This window comes from Heterocephalus glaber, unplaced genomic scaffold (assembly GCF_053883595.1).
Source record: "Heterocephalus glaber isolate CG9 unplaced genomic scaffold, H.glaber_assembly_v1.0 deba00001586, whole genome shotgun sequence".
In the NCBI taxonomy this organism is placed as follows: Eukaryota; Metazoa; Chordata; class Mammalia; order Rodentia; family Bathyergidae; genus Heterocephalus; species Heterocephalus glaber.
In genome coordinates this window covers 9516789-9538800 of record NW_028258364.1, presented here as the reverse complement: position 1 = coordinate 9538800, position 22012 = coordinate 9516789, and the positions used below count along the sequence as shown (strand labels likewise).

Here is a 22012-nt window from a genome sequence, read left to right as displayed (position 1 = left end):
AATCTGTTAACTGATGTGACTACTAGGTGACTAGGATGAATAGTGTATGTAGCCTAGGTAAGGGGATGATTCACATCTCAGGCAGGATGAAGTGAGATGACACAAGATTTCATCATGCTACTCTGAGTGGCGTGCAATTTAAAGCCTATGAGTCATTTATTTCTAGAATTGTCTAATATTTTCTGATCATGTTTGACCACAGATCACTGAAACCACTGGAAGTGAAGCCATAGATAAGGGATCTACTGTATAGCACTTTGTTAGACATTGCAAGAAATGCCTGGGGGGATGGAAGCCCCTGGTTTCTTTCAAGGACTTGCAATGTAATTCTGAGCTCAATATGAAACATTAAATAATAAAATTTTTAAATAAAAACTTCAGGTAATGATAAATGTTATATCACAAAACAGTGCAATTAGTGACCAAATTCACCATCTACAGAAATTCTTACAGTTATACTGAAGGGACTTGGTTGCCTCTGAAAAGCTCAGTATAATTTGTTCCCCACTTCATCCTTACAGTTACTATATCCCTGGCAGTACCTTGAGACTGAGAGTGGCTACAAGTGGAAGAGACAGAGTGAAGGTTCCAACTGTCAGGGCAAGAATCCTCAAGTTCTAGGTGGACCAACTGGAAGTAGCCAGAATCCAGTAAGCTGTCTCTTGGGCTCTCCGTTTTTCTGCCACATCCCCAGTGTGCAGCAGGGAAAGGACTAGAGGGAGGCAAAGAGCAAGGCCAAGAAACTCAGCAGCTCTGTGGCCCTTGTGTCCCGTGTGCCTCTTGCCCCTGCTCCAGATGGCTTGGCAGTATCAACCAGGAATGCGGCCAGCTCACTGGGTAGCAGATGACAAGCTCATTGCTACATCCCTCATGGCACCCAGAGGAATCCTCTAGAAGTAGCATTTGAGAATCTTTGTATTAAAGCATACATTTTGAGACCTTATTAAGGAAGACTTGGTTATAACCTGGAAACTAGAATCTAATCCAAGTACTCCCTTCCTCCAGCCTGAACAAACCTATACTATACAAAACTACATACCATCATGGTTCAGATGAAGACCCTGTACACCTTCCTTCAAGTTTCTGGAATCATTGAGGATTGGGCATAAATTGCCACCCTTAAGTGTGTTCTCCAACCTGCACGAGTGAATTCCTGCGAATAAGAGGTTAAGCAGTCATCTCTCCTCTGGAGTCTGAACAACCATCAGGGTAGCAATACCTCGACACCAAGACATCCAGCATCACTGAGCCTGAGAGCACTGCTGCTTGGGGAAAAAAAAAATATCAAAGTCAGTGCCTACCACATTCACAACCCTCCTGAAAAAAAGAGCAGGTCTTTACTGAAGGCGATGCCAGAGCAGCCAATCATAGGCTGGCTCTTTTCCTGGAGGTGCTGGTCACCAAAGCTCCCTCCAGATAGACAGGAATGGTATGGTTAACTGAACCAATAAGTCTTCTTTCCCCTCACTCTCTTTTTCCTCTCTGGGACCAGGAAACATAGTCATTGTGTTGTTGGTGAGACCAGAAATAGGAAAGATGTATACAGAGCTCACATGCTATATATGAAAGCTATAGGACAGAGGGTCAAAGTCAAGACTAAGCTGAAGAAATAAGCTAATGAAAGGTGCCCAGAGTCAAAGACAGGCCAAATTGGTGACAACAGTGGTGGACACTGTGCCCAAGTGTCAATGTTGGATAGGGTAGGAATGAGAAGACCCCTGACTGAGCCACACTGGACTATAAACTGTTAGTGAGCCTAACTCCAGTGTCTTGTGACCTCCTGGACGCCAGTCTCCCATGAGAGTCCTGTCTCTGCATCCCGCCAGTTAACATCGGGAGGGCTACCTCAGTGGGTCCCCACTCTTGTCCTCAGACCTCCAGGCACACAGAGACCCAAGTTCCCCAGGGGCCTGGATGCTGGCCTTTGTCGACCAGCCCTAACACCCCCTCACACAAGTCACCAGATGCTTTTCATTTCATGCATTTGACTTAGCATGGCAGGTTATATTGTCCCTTATCTGCGCAGGCTTTGATGCTGTCTCAACAGCTATTTGTTCTGCAGAATATTTTTAGCATGAGATTGGTGTTGGAGAGGGGGTGGCACTGAGAATGGCTGCAGAAAAAAGAATGCAGTCCTCAGTAGACTATGTCACATTCTCAGGGCTGTGTTAAGTGCCTTGCACACAAACATACTCAGAAAATAATTGTCAGTAATACCATCTTAATCCCACCTTCCTGTGTTTACAAAAGACAAGTACCGGGACTTAAAAATGAGGCCTCAGGGGACCCCTAGCAATTGAAACTCTTCCTCTCTCCCTCAGGGAGCAAACCAGGGAACACATAAGTGTCCCCATGTGGTCTTCATAGAAAGATGTCACAGAGGACAGTAGATTTCATGGGGAAAAAAAGAAAACCCTTTTCAAATCCATTTAAATAATTCATGCAGCTGTTTCCTGGACTCCCCTGAAGAACTGAGATGCAGAATGCTGTCTCCCCTCCCCCCCTCCCCACTTCTCCCCACCTCCACCCTCCACTGGCTGCAAGGACAGACCTCTGCGGTGAGCTGGGTCTGGAGGGACACAGCCGCCAACAGAGCAGGTAGTGCTGCCACCTCTTGGACATTCAGAGCCAGAGCAAGACTCTGTCCCAGAAAGGATGCATTTCAGTGATATTATGAAATGTTAACGGGCAATCTGTTCCGAAATAATTGCTCAGTGTGTTGGCCTCCTTTTCCGTTTTAGAATTTCAAAGGCATTGCAGGCCAAAAGCAGTGCCAGCCTGTTAGTGGTACCTACGCTGATTAAATCTAGCCCATCACAACTGTGGCTGCACAAAAGCTCTTTTTCTCAATTAATGAAACACAATTAATGGTATCATTGAAAAACTCCTGCCACTTCAATTTAAGGCTATTTAGAGCTTCACGTTAGAGCTGGGTGCAAATTTTAAGATATGCAAATTTTTTTAGCTGACACAATTAACAGTACCTAATCTCTGGGAGACGCCCAAGTTTCGACAGAGAAAAAAAGAATGTTTACCAGAAACATACGCAATAATGACAGCCTTCTTCCTCCATACTCCCTACACACACACACACACTCACACAGGCTCACACACATGCACCCCAGCTCAGCTGTGGTTATTCAGCAGTTACAATGCCTCTCTCCCCTGTGGGAAACCTGATCTGTCCACATTGAAAATATCTACGGTTTTCTGAAGTAGCATACACATTCCAGGGCTTTTATTGCATGATAGCTCTTTTGAAATATTTATATTGATCATCCCAGTTCCTAAGAGGAAATAGGTTGTTTCTCTGGTTCTCCCAAGTATAGGTCATTTGAGCAGTTGGGTTGTCATTTTTTTAATCTCCACATTTCCCTGTGGATAGTGAGAGGATGATTTAAATGGCAACATTAGCTGCTTTAGGCTAGATTTTCAAAGCTACACCAGGGGAGTTAAAAGCGCAAATCCTGTTATTGTTACAGGATTAATGCACAGAAGTCCCAGAATACCACTTTGGAAATGTAGCTAAGGAACATTATTTTAATGTACTGTATGTTATTTTTAGACCTAGCTATAGCCCAATTATCAGCTGGTGTATCAAAAATGAGACAAGACAGATAGCTGTCTTTAATCCAAAATTCTAATGAGGTTTTTGGTGTTTGTGTTTTCTCTCCACTTAGAAATCTGAATATTTGGAGGGGAAAAAAATAAAATCGAAGCTACAGCTTCTATGGCAGCTGCCTCCTACCTGCTCTGTTGCTATAGAGGCTGCTGCATGAAGAACTGGTTCTATAGAGTATTTTAGCGCCACCACCACCCCACCTCAGGGGAGCCAGGTGGAAAGGAAAGGGGTCATCGAATCATTGGGGTCTCTTGAGCATACCAGAAAAGGCTGCAAATCAACCAAAACATATTCATATTTCAAGACAATAAGTTAGGGCTCCTGCCTTCAGTCATTTCTATTTCTCCCTTTACACATCTTAGATTGTTGTTCAAGAATCACTATCTGCAAAAGGTCTTCCAGTTGGAATCACTTTGCTTCCAAGTTCCCCTGTGGGCGTCAAACATTTATTGATTCTCTAGATTTCTAGATGCTGTTGGGTTTTATTAAGCTGGACTTGCTTTTCCTGTTGGCCTCTGAGTAATCCTGTAGGTCAGAGATGATCACACACCTGTCTCTAGGTTGCATCTGCTCTGCTAGATGATGGCCCCAGAACACCTGCCTTTCTGCTAGTGAGGAAACACTGTACACTAGTGATCCTCTCACTGACTTTCAAACCCCTGACTATCTTCCGTTATCTTAAAGGGGGTTGGAAGGTTGGGGGAGTAACTCAATAGTAAAGGGCAACCTTAGCATGAGAGAGAGCCTGGATTGAAGCCTCAGAACCAAAAAGAAAGTACTGTACCACAGTTATCCCTCCATATCCTTGGGAAATTGGTTCCAGCACTACTGACAGCACTACCAAAATCCACTAATGCTCAAGTTCCCCATAGAAACTGGTACATGTACATATAACCATTAGTCATCCTCCCATATACTTTATGTCATCTCTAGATTACTATTATAATGTAAATGCTATGTAAATAGTAAAGGGAAAAGACTATACATTCTCAGCACCCACTTTTTATTTATTTGCTTTTTTTTAGTATTTTCAAATTGAGGTTGATTGACTCCGTGGATGCAGAAGCTGCTGATGCTGACTGCCAGCTATCAGAGACAAGCACATTTGCTCAGATCTGTTTCCGTGAGTGGGAAGGTAGGTGGGGCCCACTCCCACTCCAATAAACTCTGGAGTTTCTGTGTCAGCAAGAAGAGTTTCACATGGATCTCCTCCTGGCTGGCCAGCAAGGACTCAGGACCTCAGAGCCATCTCATCAAAGAAAACTGAACCCTCTTTGAATCACCAGCAGCCCCTACCCCAACTTTACTTTTAGGAGCAGCCCTAAGGAGGATTAAATAGGTAATTTGTGAGTACTTTTATAAGCAACCCTTTGCACAGTACTTGGCACAGTGTAGGCTCCCCTAAGGAAGAAGCACAAATAACTTTTAAATTCATCTTTTATATATGTGCAGGTTTTCAATTTACCACTTTATTTCTGTAAATTCTGCATGATCTCAAGAGCAGCATAATGATAAGCCTTGCTGATGCTTGTGGCAGGTACTTGATGTGTGTTTAATGTGGAGCTGACTCAAGATACATGTCAGCTTTCCCCATGTATCTGTGCACAGAGGTTGAGCTATAAATAGAACTGGAATGAAATGCTCTATTTCGGTTTCTGGGGCATTGTTTATATCATCACCACAATTCATCTGTGTTCGATCTCCAAAATGGAAGTGATTAGATCTTAGACATTCAAAACCAAGAGAATGTTCCCAAGTATATCATTGAAAATTATAAAAATAGATTAACCAATAATTCTAATAAGAATTCTTATATTCTTATAATGATGCAAAATATATAATTTTTATATTGTATCCACTTTTGGTATAACACAATAAATCAGAAGTCTTTTCTCATTTCAGAACACTCATTTAAAAACTACTAGGATGCAGTTCCATATTTTACCAAGAATAAAAACTTACAACACACCTAGTATCATGTTCATTCCATGTAATTGAATGTAAATGAATAAACACTGAATCCCTAAATTTGAACTTCAATGTTATAGATGTAGCACAAGAGTCAGAGAATTCATTGTCCCACCTGTAAAATGGAAGGACTAATACTACATTGGAGAATTTTTATAAGGATAAAGTGAGACAGTGCACATGAAAGACCTATAAATGGCTCCCACTAAGTAGGTTTTCTGTGTAATCTATGCCCTTAAGTATAGACCAGTGAATGGAAGATGGGATGTCAGGGCTGGGGATTTAGCTCAGTGGTGCCACGCCTATCTTGTAAGTGCAAGGTCCTGAGTTTGATCCCCAGTACTGAAGATGGGATGTCACTTCTGTGATTGTTACAAAATACTGACTTCTGTCTGGATTATGCCCTCTGGCCTGTGAGATGCACAAGTGGTAAACAACCAACTTCCAATCAACAGCTTGAGAAAAACTGAGACTTTTACCCCAGCGGGAACTGAATCATGCAAAAAGCCTTTATGAGTGAAGGTAAGGTCTTGCCTAATAGAGCCTCAAGGTAACCACAGTTGCAGGTGATATATTGTGAGAGACCCTGAAACAGAGGGGTCAATCAAGCTATACCAGAACTCCTGACCCACAGAAACTGAGACATAATCAGTATTGATTTTAAGACACATAATTTTGGATAATTTGTTACACAGCAGTAGTAGGTAACTAATACAAGGACCTATTGAAGTATGGGCATTTTAAAGAATACAGTATATAGAAGCCATATTATTCTATGGAGTTGTAAATGATAGTGGGCTTATCTACAAGACCAGAGTTTTAAAGTCTGGCAAGGAGAATCATAAAGAATCATCTTCACTAAGAAGAAGAGCCAACCAGTTAATCAGTGAAAGGAATGCCTGGGATGCACTCTGCTGATAATCTCTTTTCTAATACTAGGGCCTAGTCCTGTGTGGCATCCAGCACCAGAGAACAGTGATAAGGGAATATCTTCAATTACACAACTTGTGGGCAAAGATAGTTATATTCATTGCTGTTGAGCAGGGGTTAAAATGGCAGTGGTCTCCTGGAACCACTTCTGTAAAACACTGGAACACGTGGTTGTTCAGTATAAACTCTGGCCTCTCAGAAATTAAATGATTCTCTCAGAAGTCCTATTTCGAACTGTTCTCATTGCCTGCTGTAGACAGTTGGCTCTTAATTCATTTTATAGAAGGACTTCCTGTTCCTTGGATAAACGGAAGTACATAAATTTCCAGTGCCACATTACCATACATGCATGGTTCTGTTTGGGCACAAGCACGTTGTTCTTGTCATAAATTCTGACTCAGAATGGGAGCTTAGGATTTACCACCTCACTCTATAGTTACGAGATCGACTAAACTGATTACAAGAAGAAATATGTAAGCTTTGAAACTGTTCACACCAGCGATGAAGTTCAGTAGCTTGTAAAAGTGACAAATAACAGAAAGCCAAAAGAAAGAAATTTCAGGAATATAGAGCTCTTTAAAACACAGGGTTTGTTGTATTCAGAACCCAGGATATGGACCCTTGTACACTCTTTCCACCACCTATGTTGAATTGTGGCCCTAGGAAACATGGTACCTGAAGGCCCTTTCTCCATCACACCAAAGTTTCCAGGACCCCCCTCAGAAGGGTGGCACCCCAGTGAGGGTCAGTCAGGTGAGGAATGGAATTCTCTCAAATCCTCTGAAGTCTTCAGCTACAAATTGTGTGTGTGTGTATGTGTGTGTGTGTGTGTGTGTGTGTGTGTGTCAGAGAGAGAGAGAGAGAGAGAGAGAATATGTTGGGCTAGTTGATTTACTTAGTCAAGAGGGATCTAGAGCCCCATCATAAACTTCTTTTTGTCTTTTTTCTAGTCCTAAGGTAGGATAACTCAGCCTACAAACTGGAAGCCTATGTAGATATGTCACAAGTGTGAATCTCTACGTCATTATTTACCAGCAGTCAGATTTGGAACACATTAATTGAATCCTCTTAGCCTCAGTGTTCTCACGAGTAAAACAGAAATGATATTGCCTCCCTCATAAAGTTGAGATGAAGACTGAATGTGATAATCCATTTAAAGCATTTAAAAGGGTGTCTGACAAGGCACACAATGAAAATGTTCATATATATAGTATTATTGTTCTTATGTTAATCCTTTTTTCCATATATAAAACTTCTAGCACTTTGAGGATAAAGAATGTGGGAGTTTTAGTCATGGATTTTCACATAGTTGGACATCTTTTTGTGATTTTCTTTTGGTGAATTTACCTAGGCTGAAAAAACATCCCTGCCAAGAAGTCCTGAGGATATCTTTTTCTCCACTCAATCTACGGTCCCTCTCTTGGTGATTTCAGGCAACTCATTCATAGCAAGAATTCCACAGAAGCAATGTTGTGCTCTTCCCAGTACATCAGATCAGAAGGTACACCATGTCAACCGATCCCACCTTGGTCACGTGGTCATGATGATGCCTGCCAGGTTTCTCTACTTTCAATCACCATTTTTCCAGAGAGGTATTCATAGATTATGTCAAAATACCCAAATTCTCACGAAACTTTCACCTATCAACCTTAGCATTCATTGACAACTTCAGACAAAATTAGCCGTATGTGTGAAGGTTGCTATATAGTGATTCTCTCTTTCTATTATTCCGTCTACATTTACCAGTTGTCATTCTACAGTAAGAAAAGCAATTCCTTTTCATTTCTTCATTCATTCATTTAATTATATCAATATGAACTCACTGATTCCAATTTTACTCACTGGGCTGTAATACATTGCTATCATTTTTATGCTTATCGTTGATACATTTGTTATCTTTTTATGCTTTGTCCCTGATCTAACCAGTTAGAGACCCTGCATCTTTCTGAAATGTTTCTGTCATTAATTGGGCATTTCCTTATTTTCCCTAGGTGTTCCAGGTTTACCTTATACTTTCCAAGCTCCCACCCTGGAATTAACCATTAGTTATTTTTCCAAGGATCCCTGGTTTCTTTTAGTTAGAGATGATATTTAAAAACTAATGCCTGGGTGCTTGTTGTATTCATTATCACTAAGATGGTATTGGTCCTGTCCCTCTCAATGGACAGAACTAAGAGATATGTATGCTTATATAGTGCACAAAAGCACACATAATTATACATCTATAATTAAGTAGATGAGAGAGAGAGCTAGAGAGAGTGAGAGAGAGAGAGAGATCATACTGATATCTCCAATCCCAAGAACACTTAAGAGTTCTTCTAGCCTTCCCCTTTTCTGTTTGTAAATTTCTTTTCCAGCAATGAGAAACTCAGCTTCTGTTATCCTCATTACTTACTTTTCTATGAAATAAATTTCTAATTTGTTCAATATAATCAGCTCCCTTCCATGATGGCTGTTTCTCCCATCTAATACATCCATAACATTGCCACCCTCTTCTGTAGTACCCTCAGCTCCTGGGCCACTAGCCTACCACCCCAGTCCAGCTCATATGTCTGCATGGCTCTAAAAAACATCTCTCATTGTTTTTAGCCATGTTACCTCCTCCATGGGCAAGGGAATGAAAAAGAGAAGGGGTAGCAAAGATTATCTTCTACTCTGACTTCAGCCTCACTCAGGAGCCAGAAGGCTCCTGACTAAATGTAAATCCAATCATATCCTTCCTCTGCTCTCCTCTATTTTACTCAGAGTAAAATCCAATGCTCTGACAAGGGCTTAAAATGTCCAACACAATCTAGGATGTATCATCTCCCTGTCTTCATTTGCTACCATTTTTCCTTTTCACTTGTTTTGCTCAGCTACATTTTCTTGGCTATTCTTGAAACACACCTGCTATGCTCCCACTTTAGGGACCTTCATACTTACATTCCTCTGTACCTGGACTAGTTCACCCCATGTAGCTGCAGGGTAACTGCCTTACCTCCTTCAAGTCTTTGGTAATATGTTATCCCAAGAAACATATCCTAACTACCCTCTTAAAAAGTGCAACCCTGGGCCAGGGATTTAGCTCAGTGGCACTACGCCTGCCTCACAAACGCAAGCTCCTGAGTTTGATCCCCAGCACCACCCCTCCCCTAAAGTGCAATCCTGTACACACCCGATCCTCCTTATCTACATCTATATTTTCATCACATTACTGTTTTCCAACATGCTATATAATTTATTTAAGCATTGTGCTCACTACCATAACCTCTAAAATATATGGTCATTTAGGACAGAGAATTTTCCACTAATGCATCTCAAGCACTTAGATGAGAGCTTTCTGAAATTCTGTCTCAAAATCATTTAATTTCAAATGATCTGACATTTTAATAAATATTAATTAACTTGATTGACTAATTCAGAATGAGAACTTCCAAGATGAAGACAAATTAAAAGTCAAGGAAAATTTTAAGAACTATAATAAGATGATATACTCAAAATTTTATTTTCTCAAAATTAAATCTTTGTTTTGTCACATATTAACGAGCAGTTACACCAGGAATGTAGCTGAGTGGCATAGCGTCTGCCTGGCAAACGTGAGTCCCTGAGTTCGATTTCCGGTACCAAAAAAAAGCAGTTAGAAAGAGATCATTGGGAATTGGGCAAAATCTGAGTCCCTGAGATTCCCAGCATGATTTATTTTATATTTTCTAATTCTACATCCCTCATTGGATTAGACATAGAACCTATTCCTATTAACTGAGGTACTTCCTTAAGGATAAGTGAATTTCCATGGTCCCCCATAAATAAAATCCCAGGGTAAATGGGTTTTATACACAAAAATAGTCATTTTGTAATTGTCTATTATAAAAATATTAGGCTGAGCATTTATCTTAGTGTTAGAACACTTGATCCACAAGGCCCTGGGTTTGATCCTCAGCACCACACACACACACACCACACACACCACACACCACACACAGAGGAAGAAAGGAAGGAATATAGCAAAATGTTAAAAGCAACCAAAATGTATGCCATGCAGGAATAATTAAGTAAACTATAGTGCATGTTTTTGTCACTGGATTCACACTGTAATCCTACAATCAAACTCATTGTCAAGGCCACCCAGATTAAATTATAATGACAGATAATATTTACTGCATATTTAATGCATGCCAGGCACTATTTAAGGTATTTATAAGTATTATTTCTTCTAACCTCACAACAACCCTATGAGACAGGTACTATTATTAATACTGTTTTGCAGATGAGAAACCCAGGGATCAGGGCGGAGACTCCAAAGTGAAATGACCTTTCCATCATGCCAGAAAGTCACAGCCTGAGACACCTGGACTCTCACTCTGCTTCCCTTCTTTTTATCAGTCTGGGCGACATCAGGAGAAAGAAGATACATTGTGATTTGAGCGAGAATGCCTAATATAAAGAACCATTAACTATAACTGGAGACTGGAGTAACAAGGAATTGGCAGCTAAGAAGTAAAGAGAACTCTAAAGGACACAGAAATAAGAAACAGCCACCCCCCCAGGGCTCCGACAGTGTCCAAGGAAGGACCCCTTGCCCATCCTCGGCCCAGGGCTGGAATCCAGAGCTCTCTGGACAGGGCACAGGTATTGCCTGATGAGAGACAAGAATATTACTTATTCCTTGCTGAGTTCGGTTCTAGGAAAGTTAGATATTGTAATAAATATCTCCAACAAAAGTGCATAGTTTGTTGGTATACATTCGTCTGAGAAGGAAGCACCAGAGTGGTGGAAGGACCTTTCTAGATCCAGAGACCTATGGTGAAGAGCAGCAGCTGATGGCATGTGCCTCGTCAGATGGGCACAGAATGACAGAAGATAGGCTGAGATGTGTGACATCTGCTGCCATTCTCTAAGGACACCTTGTTGTAAAATTTTATGATCTTGACTAACTAATTTGGGAACATAATATAAACTTTGTGTGTATGTTGTCTCCTCCACTAATAGAAGAGTGGCCCATGGAATGTTATGCAACCATCAAACATGTCATTAAAAAAAAAGGGTTCATTTTAAAATGGAAAAAGGCTTGTAATTGTAAGTGAGAAAAAGTAGGGTGCCGGAGTGTCATCTGTGAAACAAGCAATATTACATAGAAATAAAGATCAGGATGAAATACTCCTCAAATCAATTTTGTCTTTAGGTAGAAATAGAGTAAATTTTTCCTCTTCCTATTATACTTTTGTGTTTTACAAATCTACTATAGTGACTATGTACTGGCTAGTACTCTGAAACAAAACAATTTAACAACAACAGGCTCCAAGCCCAGATGAAGGGGCTTCCAGGCGGCCGTTCCACTGCTCCCAGCCCAGAGGAAGGGGCTTCTGGGCTGCTGTCCACACTCCCAGCACAGAGGAAGGGGCTTCCAGGCCACCATTCCACTGCTCCCAGCACAGAGGAGGTGAGCTAAACAGCACCAAGAGCATTCCCATCCCCCACCCCAGACAAAATGAGAAGACACATAAACAAATCTCAAAACCAGACTTCCAGATCACCTAAATTAACCCCAAAGGGAAAGAAGATGGAACACTCTGATACTCAACCACCTGGACTCCCTGAACTGGCAACAAAAGAGGATCTGGAAAAAGCAAAATCAGAAATAATTTCTCAGATAACAGGAGAGATTGTGCACATAGTGCAAGACATGATTAATAAATCTAGGGAGGACAAAGATTAAAATATATGGAGGATCTGAGGAACATGATGGAATCCCAACATAGGAAACAAATGGAATCCATAAAACAGATACAAACAGATTTCCAGGAGATCAAAAACTCCATTGAAAGTTTACACAGCAGAATGAGCCAATGTGAGGACAGAATTTCAGATATAGAAGATAAGATTGCAATTAGTGACCAGGAAAAGAAAAATTCCTTCAAAACTGTAAAGGACCATGAGAAATCAATCCAGCAGCTGCTAGATGATGCAAAGAAGAATAACATAAGACTGATTGGAATCAACGAAGAAACAGGAAAGAGTGCAGATGACATAAAAAAAACTCTTCACAGAAGTGATGGCAGGAAATTTTCCAAGCAAGGGAAAAGAACTTGATATACAGATAAGTGATGCATATAGGACTCCAAATAGCCTTTATCAAAAATATCTACATATAGGACACCTAACCGAGGTTGTGATTCGCATGGAACACGCCGAATCAGCCCACTGCAGACAGGCAGGTCTGTCCACGCCCTATCAAGGTCATGAGGTGTGCAGAACACTCTGAATCAGCCCGCGCCCTAAAAACAATCCACTGGACACCCTGCCCTGCTCCTCTCTATAGCCACCTGGTTGCACACTACAAAGACACAGAGGACACCGGACCACCAAACCACAGTACTGAGTCCCGCTGCTCCCTGCACAGAGAAAGGGGCTTCTGAGCAGCCACCCCACTGCTCCTGGTCCAGAGGAAGGGGCTTCCTGGCCACCATCCCTTCCACTGTTCCTGGCCCAAAGGTAGGGGATTCGGAGCTGCCGTCCCACCACTGCTCCTGGTCCAGAGAAAGGGGCTTCCCGGCCACCATCCCCCCCACTCCTCCCAGCCCACAGGAAAGGGCTTTTGGGCCACCATCCCTACTGCTGCTTCTGGTCCCTGTCCCACATCTCCCAACTCAGAGGAGGTAATCCGTGCAGGCACCAAGAGCCTCCCTCCAGTCGAAATGAGAAAACAAGTAAATAATTCTCAAAACCAGACTTCCAGATCACCTACAGCAACCTCAAAAGGAAATGAGATGGAACACTCTGATACTCAACCACCTGGACCCACTGAATTGGCAACAAAAGGGGATCTGGAAAAAATGAAATCAGAAATAATTTCTCAGATGACAGGAGAAATTGTGCTCCTAGTGCAAGACATGATTAATAAATCTAGAGAGGAGCTGAGGAACATGATGGAATCCCAACATAAGAAACAAATGGAATCCATAAAACAGATGCAAAGAGATTTCCAGGACATGAAAAACTCCATTGAAAGTCTACACAACAGAATGAGCCAATGTGAGGACAGATTTTCAGATATAGAAGATAAGATTGCAATTAGTGACCAGGAAAAGAAAAATTGCTTCAAAATTATAAGGGAACATGAGAAATCAATCCAGCAGCTGCTAGATGATGCAAAAAAGAATAACATAAGACCGATTGGGCTCAATGAAGAAACAGGAGAGAGTGGAGATGACATAAAAAAATCTCTTCCCAGAAATAATGGCAGAAAACTTCCCAAGCAGGGGAAAACAGCTTGACATACAGATAAGTGAGGTATATAGGACTCCAAATAGCATTGATCAAAAAAAATCTACACATAGGCATATAATTGTTAAGATTTCAGAAACTTACCAGAAGAACAAAGTCCTACAAGCAGTTAGAGAAAAGAAACAAATCACATACAAAGGAAATCCCATCAGAATCACAGAAGACTTCTCAACACAAACCATCAAGGCAAGAAGAGCTTGGAGTGACATATTCCAAGCTCTAAAAGAAAACAGCCTCCAACCCAGATTGATGTACTCTGCAAAACTATCTTTCAAAATGGATGGAGAAATAAGATACTTTCACGACAAAGAGCACCTGAGGAACTTCATGAATACCAAACCAGCACTCCAAGAAATTTTACACAATATCCTAGGAACAGACATTGAGGATCACAACCCCAGGAAGCAAAGCAGAATGAACCCATCTGGCATGACAAGGAATTAAATGCAAAGGGGGAGAACAAAACAAAAAGAAAAAGTCATGGCAATGAGAAGTCAATATGTTTCAGTTATAACCATCAATGTTAATGGTCTCAATTCACCAATCAAAAGAAATAGACTGGCAGAATGGGTCAAGAAGCAAAATCCGACAATATGCTGCATACAAGAAACACACTTCATTCAAAAGGAAACTCATAGACTGAAAGTTAAAGGGTGGAAAACAATACTGCATGTGACAGGAACCCCCAAAAAAGCAGGAGTAGCTATCCTCTTTGCAGATCAAATAGATTTCAAACCAACACTGATTAAGGGAGTTGAAGAAGGCCATTACATCCTTGTAAAGGGAACAATCCAAAAGGAAGAGATGACAATCATAAATATCTATGCACCAAACACTACTGCACCCAACGATATAAAACAAATACTAATGGACATGAAAAGTCATATATGCACTAATACAATTGTAGTGGGGGACACCAACACCCCACTGTCACAAATAGATAGATCAACTAGACAAAAAATAAGTAATGAAATACTAGAACTCAATCAAACTCTTGAACAAATGAACTTAACAAATGTTTACAGAGTCTTCCACCCCACAAAATCAGAATACACATTCTTCTCAGCTGCACATGGGTCATTCTCCAAAATAGACCACATACTCACGCATAGAACATGTTTAAGGAAGGGCAAAGGAATTGAAGTTATCCCCTGGGTATTATCAGACCATAGTGCTATGAAATTGGAGAACAATAGGAAAAGAAACCACAAGAATTTCATAAACACATGGAAATTGAACAATGCAGTTCTGAATAACCAATGGGTCACAGAGGAAATTAGAGAATAAATCAGACAATTCCTTCAATTAAATGACAATGACAATACAAGATATCAGAATCTATGGGACACAATGAAAGCAGTCTTACGAGGGAAATTCATAGCAGTGAATACACATATTACGAAAACAGAATGACCCCGATTAAACAACCTGATGCTGAACCTCAAGCTTCTAGAAAAAGAAGATCAGGACAACCCCAAAGCTCATACAAGGGAGGAAATTATAAAGATCAGAGGAGAAATCAATGCAATGGAGACTAAGAAATTGATACAAAAAGTCAATGGAGCCAAGAGTTGGTTCTTTGAAAGAATCAACAAAATTGACAACCTTTTAGCCAACCTTGTCAGAAAAAGGAAAGAAAAGGTCCAAATCCATGCAATTAGGAATGAAAAGGGTGAAATTACAACAGACCCAGCAGAAATCCAGAGGATCATCAATACCTACTTCCAGAACCTATACACCAATAAGGTGGACAACACAGAAGAAATGGACAGATTCCTAGATACATATGAGTTACCAAAGTTGAATGAAGAAGACCTAAAAATTCTGAACGATCCAATATCGACCAATGACATTGAAAACGTAATTTAAAACTTATCAACTAAGAAAAGCCCAGGTCCTGATGGCTTCACTGCTGAATTCTACAGGACGTTTAGAGAGGAACTGCTGCCACTACTGTTTAAACTCTTCAATGAAATTGAAAGGGAAGCAATGCTCCCAAATTCATTCCTGGAAGCAAGCATCACCTTGATCCCCAAAGCAGAGAAAGACCCAACTGCAAAAGAGAACTATAGGCCAATCTCACTAATGAACATAGATGCAAAGATCCTTAATAAGATAATGGCAAACAGAATGCAGAAGATCATCAAGAAGATCATACACCCTGCTCAAGTGAGCTTTATCCCAGGGATGCAGGGATGGTTCAATATATGCAAATCAATCAATGTAATACACTATATCAATAGAGCCAAGGACAAAAACCATATGATTATCTCCATATACTCAGAAAAAGCATTTGACAAAATCCAACATGCATTTATAATAAAAACCCTACAAAAAATTGGAATAGAAGGTCTCTACTTCAAACTGATAGAAGTCATCTATGAAAAACCAACAGCCAATATCATACTAAATGGTCAAAAACTGAAATCCTTCACACTAAAATCAGGAACAAGACAAGGATGTCCACTATCACCACTCTTGTTCAATATAATTCTGGAAACATTAGCCACGGCAATTAGACAAGAGAAAGAAATAAAAGGAATAAAGATAGGTAATGAAGAAGTCAAATTGTCATTCTTTGCAGATGACATGATAATCTCTATAGAAGACCCCAAGAACTCCACCAAAAGTCTTCTAGACTTAATAACCAAATTCAGTCAAGTAGCTGGTTACAAGGTCAACACACAAAAATCAATAGCTTTCCTCTACATGAATGACAGACTCACTGAGAGAGAAATAGGGCAAATAATTCCTTTCACAATACCATCCACAAAACTGAAATACCTAGGAATCATCCTAATGAAAGAAATCAAAGACCTCTTCTCTGAAAACTATGGCACTCTGAAAAGAGAGATTGAAGATGATATCAGAAAATGGACAGACATCCCCTGCTCCTGGGTAGGAAGGATTAATATAGTGAAAGTGACCATACTTCCAAAACTGCTATATAGATTCAATGCAATCCAGATTGAAATCCCAGCAGCATACTTCATGGACTTTGAGAAAACCATCCAAAAATTCATTTGGAACAAGAAGAGACCCAGAATAGCAAAAGCAATTCTAGGTAACAGAGACATGGAAGGGGGTATCACAATCCCCAACTTGAAACTATACTACAAAGCTACTGTGATAAAAACAGCATGGTACTGGCAAAGAAGCAGACCTGAGGACCAGTGGAACAGATTATAAAATGCAGAAACCATGCCAGACACACTCAGTCATCTCATCTTTGATAAAGAAGCCAAACACCCTCATTGGAGAAAAGATACCCTCTTTAATAAATGGTGCTGGAAAAATTGGGTTTCAACTTCCCAAAGACTAAAACTAGACCTATATCTCTTACCATGCACTAAACTAAAATCAAAATGGATTAAGGATCTAAATATTAAAATAGAAATGCCGAATCGCCTGGAAGAGAGATTAGGTAGAACTCTTGAAGTCATTGGTGTAGGAAAAGATTTTATGAACAAAACCTCAGTTGCCCATGAACTAGCACAAACAATCAACAAGTGGGATTTCTTCTTATTAAAAAGCTTCTGCAGGGCCGGGGATTTAGCTCAGTGGTTCTGCCGCCTGTCTTGCAAGCACAAGGACCTGAGTTCAATCCCTGGCACCAAAAAAAAAATTTTAATAATCAAATAAATAAAAAGCTTCTGCACAGCAAGAGAAACCACCAACAGTGTGAAGAGACAACCCATAATGTGGGAAAAAAATCTTCACCTGCTGTTCCTCAGACAAAGGTCTACTATCTTGACTCTACAAAGAACTTAAAAATAATCAGACCTCTCAAATTTAAAGACCCAATCTGAAAATGGGCATCTGAAATGAACAGACATTTCTCAGACGAAGAAGTAGAAATAGCAAATAAACGTATGAAAAATTATTCAACATCACTGGTCATTCCAGAGATGCAAATGAAAACAATGCTGAGATTCCACCTCACTCCAGAAAGAATAGGTACTATCATGAAATCAACCAATAACAAATGCTGGCGGGGCTGTGGGGAAAGAGGAACCCTGCTACACTACTGGTGGGAGGGTAGACTGGTGCAACCACTGGAAACCAGTATGGAGATACTTCAAAGAACTAGGACTGGAAGTCCCATTTGACCCAGTTATTTCCCTACTGGGTATCTTCCCCAAAGACTTAAAAGAATCATACCACAGTGATATATGTGCACCCATTTTCATAGCAGCACAATTTGTAATAGCTAAAACTTGGCAGCAGCCCAGATGCCCATCAACTGGAGACTGGATAAAGAAAATGTGTGTTTTTTTAATAAAACAGAGTACTATTCATGCACAAAAAATGAGAAATTAGAGACATTTATAGCTAAATGGGTGCACATTGAGGCGATACTCTTAAGTGAAATAAACAGGACACACATGTGTAAATACTGAATAGTTTCTCTAGTGTGAGAAACTGGAAGGGTAAATAAGAACTAAAAGGTATAATAGATAATGTGAAATAGGAAGAAAAGGGGCAAAGGGGAAGGAGAAGTGGGAGGGGTAGGGGAAAGGAAAGAAGGAAATGAAATTAATAAGAGAAAATGAAAAAATAGAAACAAAGTCTTTGTAAATAGGGAGGGCTGGAGGGGTTGAAGGGAGGGCAGGGGAAGGGGGAAAAATAAGAACTAAGAGAGATTATGTAAGGTGCAAATTTCCAATGATGAATGTCATTATATTGTATACCTAAAACGTGCCAATAAAATAAAATTTAAAACAACAACGACAACAAATATGCATACCATATATGCATGTGTCTTGAAGTACTGAGCCAAGGGTCCAGAATGTGACCAGTAGAGTATCTGACCAAGTCATCCATAGCTCACCAAGCTCAGGTGACTGGGACCCAAAAGCAGTTTGGCCCGCTGAGATTAGATAGACCCTATCATCCAGATGTAACAGAAAAGTCCAATATACATACACAAGAAAATGAATTCCATTTCCTAAATATTTAGATTGATTAAGTCTTATACACATATGGGAGTAGAACATAAGAGAAAAATAAATATAATTAATCCCTCCAGAGATCAGAATTGAGCTATATCTATGCATAACCATTAGGATCTGAAAGAAATATCAGCAACTTTTTTCTCTAAGCCTGAGACAAACCAATCTTATAGCTGTAAGAGCATTTTGGGGGAATCCTCTAAACACTGAACTCTCACTTTATGCCCATATTTGCTGGAAATTTTTCTTTAAATTCCCCAAAACAAAGCAGTAATCTCCCTCCACCCCTGACCATGGTTCCTGTTAGTATTAAGAGTTCTGCAATTTTACACACTAGGACACATTCCTAATTCTCCTACAAAACTGGGGCAGCTGCACCTCTCTTTCAATTGCATAATAATGTGTAAGAAAATAGAAAGAAACTGTGTAAGAGAAAAGAAATTCAAATAGCAAACAGTGAGGATTATAAGAAGCTAAAATAAGCACTCGTCCGTTCCTCGCGTGTGGACTCTCTTACCTGTTCGGGGATGATCCAAACAGACCATCTGAATGAGGCGTGCTGGGAAGCAGTGGATGACTTCATGGTATCCAAGGATCTCTACCAGTTCTAGGACTCCATTATTTAGCAGAGGTCTGGTATACAAGGAATATGCTAGGAAGAAGCGCTTCATCTGTAATAGACTATAAAAAGACGAGTTGATGCTGTGAAGGAAGAGGAATATTGTGGTGATCCCAGTTTGTCAAGGAATATCCTTGTTATATCATTGGAAGACTGACATTTGGGGAAGCCCCACACTCACAGGCATGTGCCAGAATGCTTGGTGACCCTCCTTCTGAGACCTGACGAGATTGGCTTCATTGGGTTTCTATGCCAAAGGTATTAATTAACTAAGCCTCTGGAACCTATGAACTAATGACACTAATTTCTGTTGCTTCCCCAGCCCCATTTAAGCATATTCTCATTACCACCTATGCAGGGGCTCAACCCTATGGGTCTTTCATGTTGGACATCAGGAGCAGCTCTATATGGTTAAAGCCTGGATCCTGGTGGAAATATTTGAGAAAAAGCTGTTTATTCTCAATATTAACTGTAAAATAACAAGCCTTCCAAGATAAAGAAGCCCTTTCTTTTGGTGGATTTTCTGTCTATATAAGAAACTATTACTTATAATATTACCAAATCCTAATCAACTCAGAGGCCACATGTGTCAGTGTGCTCCTTTCAGGAAGTACAATGCAGCAATTCAAATTACTCAACAATCAGCCTATTTGGCCAGGCGTGGTGGTGCATACCTGTAATCCCCGCACTCTGGAGGCTGAGGCAGGAGGATCACCATGAGTTTGAGGCCAGCCTGGGCTACTTACGGAGTTCAAGACCAGCCTGAACTACATAGTGAGACTGTGTCTCAAAAAACAAAAAACAAAAAACCCTATTATTTCCTTGTTTCTTTCCAAAAGCAACAAAGGGGATACAAACATATGATCTACATAGTACTTTCTTCTTTTCTGTCATCGACTTCCCTCTGTCTTAATGTCTTTCTCTACCACCTTCTACGAGCCCTAGAAAATCTCCCACCCCCCTACCAGGTTGTGTGGTTTTCTTTCCATCCTCTCCTCTCTCTACTCTCAACATATGCCCTATATCCCATAAGGTCCAAGCTTCTCTTCATAAAGAGGTGCGAGTAGAGGAAAGATTAGGTTAGCGATTACAGGATTCTTTTTGGTGGGTTAGGAAACATAGGAATCTGAGGACATTCATATGTTCATTATTCCTGCTTCATGACACTCATAATGTTGCTAAGTGTCTGTCACTGTTACCCACAGCGTGGTGATGCTGATAAGAACTATGAAATTCATGAGCCAAATCTCCTAATTTTAACAAATGAGAAAACCAACAGAGACCTCAAATAACTTATCCAAGCTTGCAAGGTGTCTTTTGCATTGCTCTATGTTATATGACTTTAAATCCTGTGATTTTTTGGTTATGAAAAGGAATAATTGTCAATGTCTTCCAGCTGGAGACCACCAGAAATACACCTGTAATTGAACAGTTGGGTTTATTATGTGTTGCCCAAAGGAACTATGGGCTGTCTCGATAAGAAAGTGTTTAAAAGGACTTATTATGCAACATGAGCACAGATGATTTGGGAGCAGGTTTAAGGACATGGGCTTTGCCTTAATAACTCTTATCTAGAAAGAAGGCAATGCAATTGGTAAAAAATCAGAAGTCACTCCTACTAGCCAGAATAAAGGGATGCCTGGTCATTTTTGTGGATGGATAATGTTATATTTTGTCTATGTTCAAACATGATTTTGCAGTGGTCTGGTTATTTTCTTAATCTTTATTACCACAGAGTGGCCTTGTCTGATGGTAATGTTCTGTGAAAACATTTATTTTAACAGGAGAGCACCAACTCTGGGTCAGTCCAGCTTCTGGACACTGGAGGACTGCTTTTCTCTTTCTCATAATAAAACTACCAACTATTGAGTACTTTTAGCATCTCAGGATAATTTCAGTCTTCATCACCATCCTAGTACTACTATGATTCTAATTATCATATTAAGAAAAACAGGCATTGTGAAGTAGGTTATTTGTCCAAGGTCCACTGATAGCAAATGGCAGCGCTGTGGCTCAAAACTGGGCTGACTTTCTCCAGGGTCTCCTCTGTGATCTGCCCTGTGATGAGGCCAGGTGTGAATTGGAACACTGGAAACAAGGTGGGGTTAATCTGTAGAGATATGCAACAACTTTGCTGTAAGTACAATGGGGAGTATTTGAGAACTTCAGGCAGTGATGAATGACTGGCTCATGAGACCCTCTGGATGGAAAAAAAGAAAACGTGGGAAAAGCCAACTGTGACACTTTGACTATAAAATTATTCTTTGGGAATAGTCTAATAAAAGGAAAGCTGAAGAATGACTTTACTATTTAGAATATTTTTCACTCTCTGTTTTCAGTATAAATTTAAATCAACTAAAAGAAGGAAAAAATCAGTAGCAGCTCCTCTGGTGTAGTCAGTTAGACAATCTCAGTGTAGTCAAATGGTAGAGCAAAGCTGTTCGGGACTTTGTGATGGAGGCTGCAGGCACCTGGCAATACCAACAACTTAATCATTATGACTAGGAGAGAAATATGTTATTAATACCCTTATAAATACATTCATTTTTCAGAATCATCTTGGGAGTGAAATGACAGAATGAAACTCAAATTAGCAGACAAAGGCATTCATTCTAGTTTCCACACGCCCCCCCCCCCACACACACATACACACACCCC

At 40.3% G+C, this 22012-nt stretch overlaps 1 long non-coding RNA gene across 1 annotated transcript in view; it reads right to left on the bottom strand.

Annotated features, from left to right (window-relative positions):
• Nucleotides 1–20722, bottom strand: part of LOC147823407 (uncharacterized) — a 45795-nt gene extending 25073 nt beyond the window's left edge. Inside the window, exon 1 of the long non-coding RNA XR_015443906.1 lies at nt 19253–20722. This is a non-coding gene — a long non-coding RNA (uncharacterized LOC147823407). The remainder of the gene's footprint in view (nt 1–19252) is intronic.
• Nucleotides 20723–22012: the final 1290 nt, after the last annotated feature.